We start from the raw sequence: 14418 nt of genomic DNA on the forward strand, positions 1-14418 counted from the left end.
GGTCGACCCTCCGCCAGCAGTGGCACTCAAACTCAGAGTGTCACTGTTGCTGGTGCATTGTCTAGCCTCGAAGATGGGCCGAAGATTCAAGCCCATGGTGTGGCCGACGACACTGGAAGAAGTCCAAGCTGCCCTTTTTGTGGAAGAGGGTTCAAATCATTTGCAGGAAGGCATCTTCACGAAAGGAAAATTCATCCAGAGCAGTTCCACGAGGGCAACATCGAGCACATAGAAGATCAGCGAAACAAGCCCTGGTCCCTTGAGTAGCTGAAGATGATGGCCAGGTTGGAGGCTGACAACCTTGGTCACCCATTTATTAATAAATTAATTAAAGAGCGCATATTCGGAACCAGAACGACGGATAGCATCACAGGAAAGAGGAAGTCCAAAGCGTGTCAGGACATACTGAAGGAAGTCCTGATGATGGAGAAGAAGGAGTGCACCGGAGATCGACGAACGACAACTGTGAGCGAGGCCGAAACCAGCGTGGATGACCAAGTGGGGGGTAGGCACGCCTGGGATTCGGGCGAGGAGAACAAGATGATGGTGTTCGAGCTCGAAAATAAGGACTACCCCCACATCAACAAAATGATGCAACAGATGGTCTTACCTTTGCGGACGCTGGAAAGCATCCGCACTAAAAGGAAGACCACCAAGTACAAGAGGAAGGTGGCTGCTCATGCGCAACCAACGATCTACAGTGCAACTCCACCACTCCGGGACTGCCGGGTAACGCCTACAAGGATCCGAGTGGAGGAGGCAGCAGCAGCAACCTTGAAACGACGACGGGGAAGATCAGCAGCTAATGTAGAGGAGAGGACCGCGCCTACGAAGGAAGACTATCCACAAAGAAGGAGGACAGGAGCCCGACCAAGGGACCACCGATTAGATGACACACCAACTAGGACCAGCGACGCGGCAACTCCCTACAACCCACCTGAAGCTGATGACCCTGCAGAGATAAGCGATGGAATGAATGAATATCTCGAATCAGCGGGGAGCGCCTTCACCATCAGCACCCCAGACCACGGAGGATCCCCCCCATCCAGCCCAGATGGAAGTGGGAGTCCACAGTCTTCAAGTGCGAGCAAGAGAGAATCGACAACATCTGATGAAGTTATAACACCACAGGATATCGACGCACTTAAGAACGAGTTATTTGGAATGAGACCAAGAAGATCAGGCAATAGAGAAGGAGGACACCAGGTGATGAACCAATCTCGAAGACGACGGAAAAGGCAGGAGTATGCTGTTACTCAACGCGGTTGGGCGAAGAACAAAGGCCGCACTGCCCAGAATGCCATCCTTGCTAAGGACCCACTGGCCAATCCAAGCCTTCCGCCAGGGACAGTGGATTATTGGACGTCCCTCTTCGGACGCCCAAGCAAAGCCAGACTCACGAATTATGACATCCCCACCAGACATTGCACCATCTTGGAGCCAATGACAACCGATGACATAGAATGGTGCAAGAGGAGAACAAGCTTGAAAACATCACCGGGCCCAGACGGCGTAAGACCTGCTGACTTCAGAGCGGTGGAGAATGGAAGAATAGCGGAGCTGTACAATAAGATCGTCAGTTCGCGGCTATCAACTACAGAATGGGCGAAGGAAAGGACTACCCTGTTGCCCAAAAAGGACGTCCCTCGGGAGGCCGGAGACTTCTGACCAATTACAGTAACATCAGTAGTGACAAGGGGGTTACACAAGATACTGACCAAGCGGCTGGCGGCGCGCATTCCTTCTTCAATGCGCCAGAAAGTCTTCAAGGCAGAAGAAGGTGCCAGGTTACTTCAAGGCAGAAGAAGGAGTCAGTAGTAACCCCTATTACTTAGAGAATTGATCAAGGGGGCTAAATGTGAGTCGATGTCTTTGTACATTGCCTTCATCGACTTCAAGAAGGCCTTCGACTCCTTTAACCACCCAGCCCTCTTGAACACCGTAAGAGCGGCTGGCCTTGATGAGGAGACGACCCAGTACCTCCGAAATTTCTACCAAAGTATCAGCACGGAGGTATCTGGCGTCGAAGTTAAGATCACAAGAGGCGTTATGCAGGGTGACCCGCTATCCCCCCTGCTATTTAACATAGCCCTTGATAGAGCGCTCAAAAAACTCCCCGATGGCGTTGGGGCTACGCTAAGGGGAGAAATGATCAGGTTCCTGGCGTTCGCTGACGACATCGCTGTTGTGGCCTCAACTAGAGTTGGTCTAACATTGGCTATTAAGAACTTACTAGATGAAGCAGGCAAGTTGGGCCTTGAGCCTGGCTTAGGAAAGTGTGCCACAGCAGGGATAGTCGGCGACCGCAGCAGGAAAACTTGGTACATAGATAGCGACCCGTTCGCATATGGGAACAACAACATCCCGGCCACCAGTCCCGACGGCTTTTATAAGTATCTGGGGATTGAGGTCGGGCTGGTGGTAAATGCTAACAGTGCAAAGCTAATTGAAAAGGCCAGGACTGAGCTGGGGAATCTCCAGATGGCGCCATTGAAGCCTCAGCAAAAGTTCTGGTTACTCAAGAATGTGCTGGTACCCAGGCTGAAGCATATAGCCGTATTTGGAAACTTGAAAAATTATCATCTTGCTTCAGTTGATAAGGAGATACGGAAATTCGTCAGGAGGTGTTTACATCTGCCGGGCGATACACCACTCGGAGCATTCTACGCAGGTACAGCAGCTGGAGGCCTCGGAATCTACAACTTCACCGATGGCGTTCCAAAGGACCTGCTAGAATGCTACAGACGTTTGACGAGATCTCCAGATCCGTTGGTAGCAAGGATAGCTGCTGAATTAGTCCAACAACATCGGGCCCCTGCTGCCACCGACTGGGGATCAAGTCTTTACAATACCGTAGATGGGTGTGGGCTCAGAGAGGCGCCTTATGGACTCAGACCCAAATGGCTGGACTCAGGCACGCGTCTGATGAAAGGGGGAGCATTCTGTAATGCTGTGAAGCTCAAATTAGGTATCCTGACAACACCGGCCCACACGTGTCCAGCAGTTCAGCCATGGAGAAGTAAGAGGCACGACAAGATCAAAGACTTCATAGCAAAGAAAGCCATTGAAGCAGGGTATCTTATAGTAAGCGAACCCCGGATTGCAACTAGACAAGGGCTCCGCAAACCTGATTTAGTCATATGGAAAGATGGCAAATCAATGGTTATAGACTTGCAAGTAAATGCTGACGCCAACGATAGATCCCTCGAGTTCTTTGATGTAGCAAAAGTGGCAAAGTACAACACCACATGCATCAAAGACGCCGTCAAAGAGCTGACGGGGACAGAACCCACTATCAAGGCAATAACTGGGAACTGGCGTGGTGTTCTGTCTAGAGGGACTATCAGCCTATGCCAGAGGCTCAAGATGTCTGTGAATGATATGGACCTAATGACGGTCAAAATTCTGGAAGGTGGATTGTCCATATACTCTAACTACATGGGCATGGCGGGCGGCGGCGACGTAACCTAGTGTCTTCGGCCACGAAGATAAACCGACTGACGTTCCTCCGGGGACAGAAGAACTGCGTCCCCGTTGAGTGGCGATGGTCGCCGGTGGAGTCTACAACGGAGATAGTTTAAGACCGGGTGAACCATTGAGACTCTATTAATTTTAAGGCTAGTATGTAAGGAATAGGTTAAGTTTAAGATCTGTTATAACCAGGTTCCTAAGTAAATACCTACCTTGCAGTTGAAGAACATCATCATCTGCGTAGGAAAGGAACCTAACCTTGAGACATAGTAGAGAGGTACCAGCTGGTTTTAGGTTGTAATCGTTAGGCGAGAGCTCTCAGTTAGGGTTAGGTGAAAAAAAAAAATGGTTCACTGCAGGGATTAATCATTGGTCTTTGCAGCATACCTTCAACCACTAGATGAACCCACATATAAGTCTTCTACTTAACCATCGTTTCGACTTTCATCTCGTTCTCCTTCTAACTTTACATCACTGCGCAAGTGTAGAAACCCTTGGCCTTGAATGACCTCCCTGACGCTAGTGGCTAGTATTATGCCCCCAAATTCATTAACAAATCAAAATGAACTCTAGCTCTTCAAGAGCTTATATGCATTTGATTTTCTTTAGTGTCGAACTGGACGCTAACACCCCAAAGGCTTTTATGCTTTTAATTACCTCTCTCATTATGGAACTAAACCCTGACCTTATAATTGGTTTCATTGTTAGAATTCTGTGGTTATATCGAGGTTACACTTTACCAGGAAACGACATTTTGAGATTTAAATCATCCCTTGAAAGATACTACGCTTAAAGAGCATCCTTAAAATGTATTTCATTGAGATTTAAAGAGGTTACTGCAATCGAAATGCATGTTATTTCTATTTTTTTCCCTTATGTTTTCTAGATAACCCAGAATCTACGAAAAGAAAAATATAACGTGAAGCAATAATATTAAACTAGATAGTCTTTGTTTTCAGGATAAGTCAAATGATTTGGGGAAGAGTAAGAAATATGAACTAGTATTTGTTGCTGTTTTCAAAATGGAATCGGTACAATTTAAAAAAAAAAAAAAAAAAAAAAAAAAAAGCAAATGAATGCGGTAAATGAAAGATGTAGATGCAATTCTTCAATGGCACTTTTTATGACTGTACTAATTTAATGAGGGTTTGGGGTGATTCATATTGTTTTAAACCATCTCATTTCTCTTTCGAGAAATAGCAGATATTTTTTTCCTTTTGACAAAGCGCGATTTGTAGCAGTAATTGTTGTAATGAATCCTGCTCTGTCTAGTAGCTGTCATGCTGCTAATGACGGGAACTTCATTATGACCGTATAAAATATTACTAATTATTTGAAAGGAAATTGCTATTTGTAGGTTTTATATAATTTTATATATTTTTATTGAAATCATGCACTCTTTCATTTCTAATTAAAACCACTCATACTTTTCCTATCGTAAAGCCATTATCGATAATGGAGCCTTTTTCATTAAATCATAGAAAAAGTAATATATCCGATTATGTGGAGAATTTAATTTATATTTTTATTAACTTTGATGCTGATGGCATTACCATGTTTGGAGGCAGATTTCTGAGCTAAAATCAATTACATAAATCTGTCCTTTTATTCGGTTTTGTATTTTACATCTTTTCTTGTATGATCTTTATGATACAAATAATGCTGGTATGAGGTAGCGTTGTCAAGTAAACGAAATAGAGAGAAAGAAGTCAAGTCATAGGAGGGGGAATATTAGGAAGAACTTCAAGGAAAATGCATTGTTCCATAAGAAAGTTAACACAAATACGAATTGAAATATACTGTCTGAAGTGAATACAGTACAGAGCATTATTAAAATTGACTTAATGTGTAGCTAGATGATAGGAAAACTGTATGGCACCATGTCACCAGTGTGAATGATTAGAGTAGGCTTCAGAATCCTTGGGGAGGTCAATGTTGAAGACCCGGAAACAATTAAAGATGTTGAAGAACTGAAAATCATTTAAAGTTAATGTAGTTACAAGAAAGATACTGTGTAATAGCAGTGTAAAGTGCGTCTAATGGTTGACCTGGCTGTGTAAGGCATGTCTGGATGAGGAGAATGTTCCAAATACTGAGGGTTGTTGTTGCCTGATTGGTAACGTCTCTGCCTGGTGATTGCCAGTCGGGGGTTCGAGTCCTGCTCCGACTCGTTAGTTCCTTTAATGTCTGCAACCTTATCATCCTTGTGAGCTAAGGTTTGGGGGAGCCTATAGGTCTATCTGTCGAGTCATCAGCAGGCACTGCCTGGTCCTCCCTGGTCCTAGCTTAGGTGGAGAGGAGGCATGAGCGCTGATCATTAGTATATATGGTCAGTCTCTAGGGCATTTTCCTGCTTGCTAGGGCAATGTCACTGTCCCATGGCTCTGCCGTTCATGACCGACCTTTAAACCATTAAGTGAGACAAATTATGTTTTTTTTTTTCAAGATTAAAATTGATAGAGGGAATATAATAATTGCATGGCACACTATTATTAGTACTTTGTATACCAAGTAAGCTTGATAGTATTATTTAGAGAATGTAAAAGAGATTACTGAAGGAATTATAAGGGAAGAACGATATAGGCAAAGACTAGGAATGGGATTCATAAATTAATTTTTACTAGATATAAAAGAATTATATGGGGAATTCAATAGTAAAGGCAAAATGGTTAATTCCTATTGTCGGAGATATATAATAGATATTTTTAGGATCAGAGTTGAGGTGTCACATAATTGGTGAAGCGAAGAATGTTGCTGGTGTGTGTAAAAGGTTCAGTAAAGAGTTGAAATGTCTTTGAAGAGTGGAGTTGGAATGTATGACTAGCTTGATTAATTCGATCTGCTTTTTAGAGGTGAACCAAGAAATGTAGCATTGTATGTAGGAATGTGTAGTAGGTGGCTTTGGATGTTTAAAGAGACGACCAATGCGGAAATGTATCGTGGTATTGAAGTTAAATGTACATGCTGAATGTGAGGAAAGTTACACATTGGATCAATCGAACCGAGTTGTTAATATAAGAATAATGAAAAAAGTGAAACATGGAGATAGAAAGAGAAATTGAATTACCTTAGTGTTTTTATCTTATAAATTGTGCATGTTGAAATATTTGGAGGTGAAGAATATGTCATTTGGAAACTGCCAGAAAAGAGTAAACACTTGTAAAACGCTATATGATGGACTGGAAGGAGTACTGGAAAGGATAAGTCTTTTTGTCCGAGAAACAAGAGCTTGTGTGTAAGATTAAGTGAATGACGAAGTGTATGGAGTGGTGAGCAATGTAGTCTTGAAAGCTATCTATATATCTATGGGAAAAGAAAATTTTTTTGGAAGTTTTCTTCGGGGTTTCACCCACAATCCAGGTGATGAAATATGAATGTGCCCAGGACCGAATATACAGTATATATACATACACACACACACACACACACACACACACATATATATATATATATATATATATATATATATATATATATATATATATATATATATATATATATATATATAATATGAGATTTGAGATTTTTCACGTTTAAAATCGAATTTCTATATTTTTCTTATCAACAAAACAGTACAGTATTGAATTATTACGTGGCAAGAAATAAAAAAGAGATGTTTAAAAAGAACAATGCGAAGGACATGTAGGAATCAGTCCAATAATTGAAAACAGTATTGATTATGAATATCAAATATCTGAACGAAAATAAAGCTTGAAGTAAGAATTACAGTCAAATTAACTTTGAAATTCTCTCCTTTTTCTGTATTCCTGGTTTAAGAATCATGCAATTCTATTTCTGAAGAACGCGTTCAAGAAAATATGAATGTATCTTTTATCGTTATGGAATGAGCGGTACTGAAAGTTGAAAGCGTTCAAGAAAATATGAATGTATCTTTTATCGTTATGGAATGAGCGGTACTGAAAGTAGAAATAGAATCATAAGTAATGCGTTTCCAGAGGCTAACGTTGATCAAGCAACTCAACTTTAATTTTTAATAACCCGAGGATTAAGGCACATTCTTGCACCCAGTATGAATTATTAGATGCGATGAAATCGGCGATTATGGAAAATAGTGTGAAACATCGATCAGATATTTATTTCGGTGCACAATTGCACCTTATATTTACTTTTTTATTATATACATACACTTCTGTAAAGGTTTAAAGGTCGTTCATGAAAGGGAGAAACAAGGGACAGGGAGAATGTGTCATGCAGGACAGTGCCCTAGAGACTGATCATATAAACGTAGGATCAACACCCAATCTTCCCTCCTCCCGAGGTAGGACCAGGGAGAACTAGAATATGTCTGCTGTTGACTTAGCAGGTAGACCTATATGCTCCCCCAAACCCCTAATCCTTAGCTCACAAGGAGGTTGAGGTTGTAGACACTAAAGAAACTATCGAGTTTGAGTCTCGAACCTCAGTCCAGTAGATCGCCAGGCAGGGACGTTTCCATTCTGATAAGAAAGCGATGGGAATGGATTGCTCTCCTAATTCATCCAGGAATCTTTTATTAAATGTATTTGCCGCTGATCATTATCTTCTCTTCTTAGGATCCACCCTTTCCCCCTGTGGACTGAATTTCCTTTATGTGGACAAAGAAATACGTTTAAGTCACTCAAACAGTTCATTTCTTCGTTATGTTGAACGTTGCCATTAATTTCATTACTTTTTCTATGTTATATCCACTTTTATTTTCACATTCATTACTATGTTAGGAATGTTTTCATGAAACATGCTTCTGTTGGTTAGGAAAAGTTAAATCAGTGTAGAATTATGTTAGATATGCAAATTAATAGGAAAGACATTAGTTCCCTTTGAAATGACCCCCTTGCTTAAACTCGCTTTCTCTCTCTCTCTCGTATCACAATTACCCTTCACATCTATAATTTCTTTTTCGCTTATTGTGTTAACTACTGCACTGTAATTGGTCAGTGGCTACTTTCCTCTTGGTAAGGGTAGATGAGACACTTTAGCTATGGTAAGCAGGTCTTCTAGGAGAAGGATACTCCAAAATCAAACCATTGTTCTCTAGTCTTGGGTAGTGCCATAGCCTCTGTACCATGGTCTTCCGCTGTCTTGAGATAGAGTTCCTTTGGTTGAGGGTACAATCGGGTACAATCTTATTTCTCTTCCTCTTGTATTTTGTAGGGTTTTATAGTTTACATATGAAACATTTGTTTTAATGTTGTGTCTGTTCTTAAAATATTTTATTTGAATTTTCGTCAGTTCTCCTGTAGTTTATTCATTTTCTGGTTTCCTTTCCTCACTGGGCTATTTTTCCCTGTTGGAGCCCTTGTGCTTATAACATCCTGCTTTTCCAACTAGGGTTGTAGCTTAGCTGGTAATAATAGTAATAATAACAACAATAATGATGATGATCATGATGATGATGATTAATTAATAATAACCAATGATACCTACCCCTCTTTTAATCCTAGATCTCCCAGTGCTGGCATTTACGGCCACCCTAAGCCACTGCACTTTCATATCCTTAATAGGTCAGCCCCTCGTGCCAAATTGAAAGTGAAAACAAGAATTAAAGTTGTCCTTTTTCAAGGGAAAGGGCAGTCAATGTATGGCTTATAACCGGGTAGTTGCCTGTCTTCACATTGGTGAGTATGGGCCGAGATCACGTTAGAACGACATTCTGTTTGGGGGAGCCTATAACACCTGCTGAGTCATCAGCAGGTGTTACCTGGCCAACAATCGTCCTAGCTTGAGTGGAGAGGGGGCTTGGGCGCTGATCATATGATAAATGGTCAATCTCTAGGGCATTTTCCTGCTTGCTGGGGCAATGGCCTCTGCTATTTGTGAGTGGGCTTTGAACCTGTTAACGATCGCTCTCATAACCTCGTAGAAATTCCATTCATCATCCGTCCATCTTCTTACAAAGATGTTATGACCTGCAATTATTCCATCATTGTGTTAAGCAGTGAGAATTAGATTCCGAATTAGCTTTAGTACTATTGTATATAGCATGGGAAATCTTCATTGGCATGCAGTGAAGAAAATATAACGACGATCTGAAGTAAATGGATGAGTAGAAATAAACTGAAGATTTACTATTCCTGAGAGGCCTTAAAGCTTATTTACCCAGCAACTGCCACGTCTCTTTATATTGAAAGAATATATTTAAGATATTTGTAACCAGGGCGTACTGAGGCTGTTGATGAGATGTTCGAGAAGAGGTTTCTCGTAATGAGATCGTTATTAAAAAGGGTCTAATTACATTGGAAGGGTTGTGAGTAATTCTTACCATAACTGTCGTTGTTTGTTGTATTTTATTTTATTTTATTTTTTTTTTGCGAATTGAATAAGCAAATGATCTAATTATATATTATTTCATTTTGACGAGTTGTGATTGTCTATTTTTGTAACATGCTTTCGCATGTGGTAGATAGCCGCTCAAGGGCTGTGGTGGCCGATGCGGTAAACATCAGACTGGGATTCCAGTCCCGCTCAAATCCGTCAGTTCCTTTGGTCGCTACAACCGTACCATCTTTGTGAGCTAAGGAATTGTGTGTTTGGGAGAGCCTATTGATCTATCTGCTGAGTCCCGTGCACCCATTGCCTGGCCCTCTTTGGTCATAGCTTGGCTGGAGAGGGGGCTTGGGTGCTGATCATATGTGTATATGGTCAGTCTCTAGGGCATTCATTGTCCTGCTTGATAGAGCAATGTCACTATCCCTTGCCTCTGCCATTCATGAGCGGCCTTTAATCCTTCAAACCTATAGTGTTTACCCCAGAAGCTCTCTGCATGTTGAAATTCTGTTCATCAATCAGCAAATCATATATAGAGCAACTATCCTCTCTGTAAATTTCTTAGTCAGCACTTTTTTTTTTTTTAGATAGATATGAAAGTTGAATATTGTATACCAAGTATGTGCCTGATCCACAGTCAGCTAATCTTCCTTATATGATAAAGAGTTATTGTCTCTCTCTCTCTCTCTCTCTCTCTCTCTCTCTCTCTCTCTCTCTCTCTCTCTCTCTCTGTATATATATAAATATATATATATATATATATATAATATATATATACACATTTATACTATATATATATATATATATGTGTGTGTGTGTGTGTATATATATATTCACACATTTATACTATATATATATATATATATATATATATATATATATATATATATATATATATATATATATATATATATATATATATATAAAATAACCCACAATGTATGAAAAGGACCATCTCCCTTCCTCTTCAGAATACAAAATTTTGTATTCTGAAGAGGAAGGGAGATGGTCCCTTCGAAAGCTAAATGAACTTCTATTTTTCATACATTGTGGGTTATTTTATTTATCATAAATACACGGAAAATTGTGTATTTTAATGCATATATATGTACACATACAGAATAATTTTTCACATTTGAAAATGAACTGGTGGTAAGTCACTATAGCCTCAGTTTTCTTAGGTCCTGGAACGGATCCACGGCCAACAAGAAGCTATAATCATAAAGTTAATTCCCCCTTGGGTCTCTCATCCCAAGGCAGAGGGAATTCGATATGGAGAGGATTGTATATATATATATATATATATATATATATATATATATATATATATATATATATATATATTTATATTTATATATATATATATATATATATATATATATATATATATATATATATATATATATATATTTACACATATATATCATATCCGGTCACGCTGAGTGACGAGACGTATAACTACTGGACTTACCCCGTCCCTCGGGTAGGGGGAGGAAGTAGCCATACCCTGGCGAGAAGGATTATAGTTAAGAAAGGGGGAAGGAGTGGGAAGGGTTGAATCTGTGTACGTGCATATCTAAATATTTAGCATACACTAGTAATAGATTCGAATGTCAGTTTTTTTCTTCTTATTTTTCTTATTCTTCTTCTTTATTTTTTTTTTTTTTGTTCACCTAGTCGCTCTCTGAAATACCTTCCTACCTCCCGTGACACTCTGAACAGGCATCCAATTTCTGCATGTCTTACTTCATCGTCTCGCTTGGCTTCACCTGTTTCCAGGACAATGGCCTAGAGTTGTCTTGCTTGAGGGTACACTCTGACACAATATTCTATCTTATTTCTCTTTCTCTTGTTATTTTGAAGTAAAATTTGTATATGAATAATTTATTTTTATAATTTTTTTAAACCTCTTGTAGTATATTTCCTTATTTCCTTTCCCCACCGGGCTATTTTCCGTTGGATCCCAATTGCATATCGCATCCTGCGTTTCCAATTAGGGTTGTAGCTCATCAAATAATAAAAATAGTAATTTGAGGATTTCTTTTTTTCCTTCCTTTGTAGGCTTGAAGTCATTTAATCGTTTCCATAACGACTATTGTTATCTGATGTTTTAATATTTGCGCTTATGGCCGTTATTAAAGTCTTGATAGTTCATTAAATGTCAAGCAGTTATTAAAATCGACACACGTTGATATCTCATATTATGTAAATTTCACTTTGCTTTACATGAATTATGCATAAATTATTATGGCCTATGGTACAGTTATTTAGGATTTACGTAATACACGATATTCTTAGAATCAGTTATAAGTTAAACATCTTTTTATGTGATGTGATGTACATTAAGGAAGTTGACGAGTTATGTATCTACATATATATATATATATATATATATATATATATATATATATATATATATATATATATATATATATATATATATATATAAAAAAAAACTTTAAAATGCTCATTTGAAATTTAAGAAATATTATTAAATAACAGAATGGATTAGATACTAGAGACTAAAATGCCCATTTCAAGTTTTAGAAATATTAGATAGAAAAAAAATATTAGATAAAGAGTCTTTAAAATTTCCATTTGAAATATTAGAAATATTATTAAATAGCAAAAATGATTTGATACTAAAGACTAAAATGCTCATTTCTAATTTTGGAAATATCATTAAATGAAAAAAGTATTAGATACTAAAAACTTTTTAAAATGCTCTTTTGAAATTTAAGAAATATTATTAAATAACAAAAATTATCAGATACTAGTCTAAAATGCTCATTTCAAATTTTAGAAATATCATAAATAAAGAAAATTATTAGATACTAGAGACTTTAAACTGTCCATTTCAAAGTTTAGGAATATCATTAAATAACAAAAATGATTAGACACCAAAGACTAAAATGCCCATTTCAAATTTTAGAAATATTAGATAACAAAAATTATTAGATATTTGAGACTAAAATGGCCATTTCACATTTTTTTTAAATATTAGATAACAAAATATGTTAGACAATGGAGTCTAAAATGCCTATGTGAAATATTAGAAATATTATTACATAAAAAAATTTATTAGATACAAGAATAAAATGCCCATTTAAAATAACTAAAATATTGAGATAAAAAACATTTTAATATTAACCATTTCAAATGACCTCGTATCATAGTTTTCGTTGTAAGTAACCCGAATGTTTAAAAAAAAAGTCATTTCGAAGAATAAGGATCGAATGGTAAAAAAAAAAAAAAAAAAAAAAAAAAAAAAAAGAAAAGAAAGAAAGAAAGAAAGAAAGAGGTCCTTTCGGAGAATGAAGATCATGAACAGACATGGGTCACATCTTCTGCAATGACGTTCCTCTCCATCCATCCATCTATCCCAAATGGAGGGAGCCGCTCTCGCCTATCACTTACTAAATGTTCGGGAACGTCAGTGAGACTACATTCAGTTACGGGATGTGAGTTAGGTGTGTCTGCCTGACGGTCCTGCTAGCTGACTTAAGGGTCCTCCTTTTCAGTCTTTTCCCCTCTATGATTTATGGATTATAAGTGCTCCTGTAGTTGGTTACAGAAAGTAATAAACTCACTAACACACACGTATATATATATATATATATATATATATATATATATATATATATATATATATTTATATATATATATACAGTATATATTGTGTATATATATGTATGAATAGTCTATGTATCTATATACAGTATATATATATATATATATATATATATATATATATATATATATATATATATATATATATATATATATAACGTGTGTGTTAGTGAGTTTTTTATTACTTTCTGTATATATATATATATATATATATATATATATATATATATATATGTATATATTTATTTATGTTTGTATATATATATATATGTGTGTATATATATATATATATATATATATATATATGTATATATATATATATGTATATATATATATATATATATATATATATATAGATATGTGTATGTCAAAAACAACTGCACGTAGCCAGTCGCAAATTGTCAATCTATGAAAGGTTTCATAAAAGAAATATAGTGTATTTCATTTTCAGAACGGGATGCGTCCCAGACCAAAGCTTCAATTAATTGACACTACAACCTTTACCCCGTCTATAAAATCTAGAGGCTTCATAACTTCGCCCAAAATACACCGACTCACATGGAGGTAGATCCTTAAAAATCACACGAGCCAATTCCTTTTGTTTAACTTTTACCGTTTAACAAAGCATTCTCGGGGATGTGAATCTATAAAAATATTCTATTCTCTTTGCAAACCAATATCCAGTTTCGGCCCGATTGGGAATATACGATAGGAACAGAACAAAATAAATTTGATACGCGGTTTTTAAATATCGTTTGGATTTAAAGAAATAGTATTCTGGAGAGTTATCTTGTATGTTACTTTCTTCTTTACTTTGTACTACTTTAGATATGTAAGGATTAAATTTTTGTCATCAGCCCAATTACGTTATATTATCTACTCTTCGTACTGAACTTCACTTGTGTCAGTAGCTTAGACATCTAGATTAGTGGAATCCAACATTTTCATGAAATGTACATGCCAATATAAAGATTAATGCTCTGCTATTTGTAGGTACTTTCCAGCTACTAATACTTACATAAGTAGGCATACACGAATAATGAAATATGCATA

The sequence above is a fragment of the Palaemon carinicauda genome, chromosome 37, assembly GCF_036898095.1.
Source record: "Palaemon carinicauda isolate YSFRI2023 chromosome 37, ASM3689809v2, whole genome shotgun sequence".
NCBI classification, from domain to species: Eukaryota; Metazoa; Arthropoda; class Malacostraca; order Decapoda; family Palaemonidae; genus Palaemon; species Palaemon carinicauda.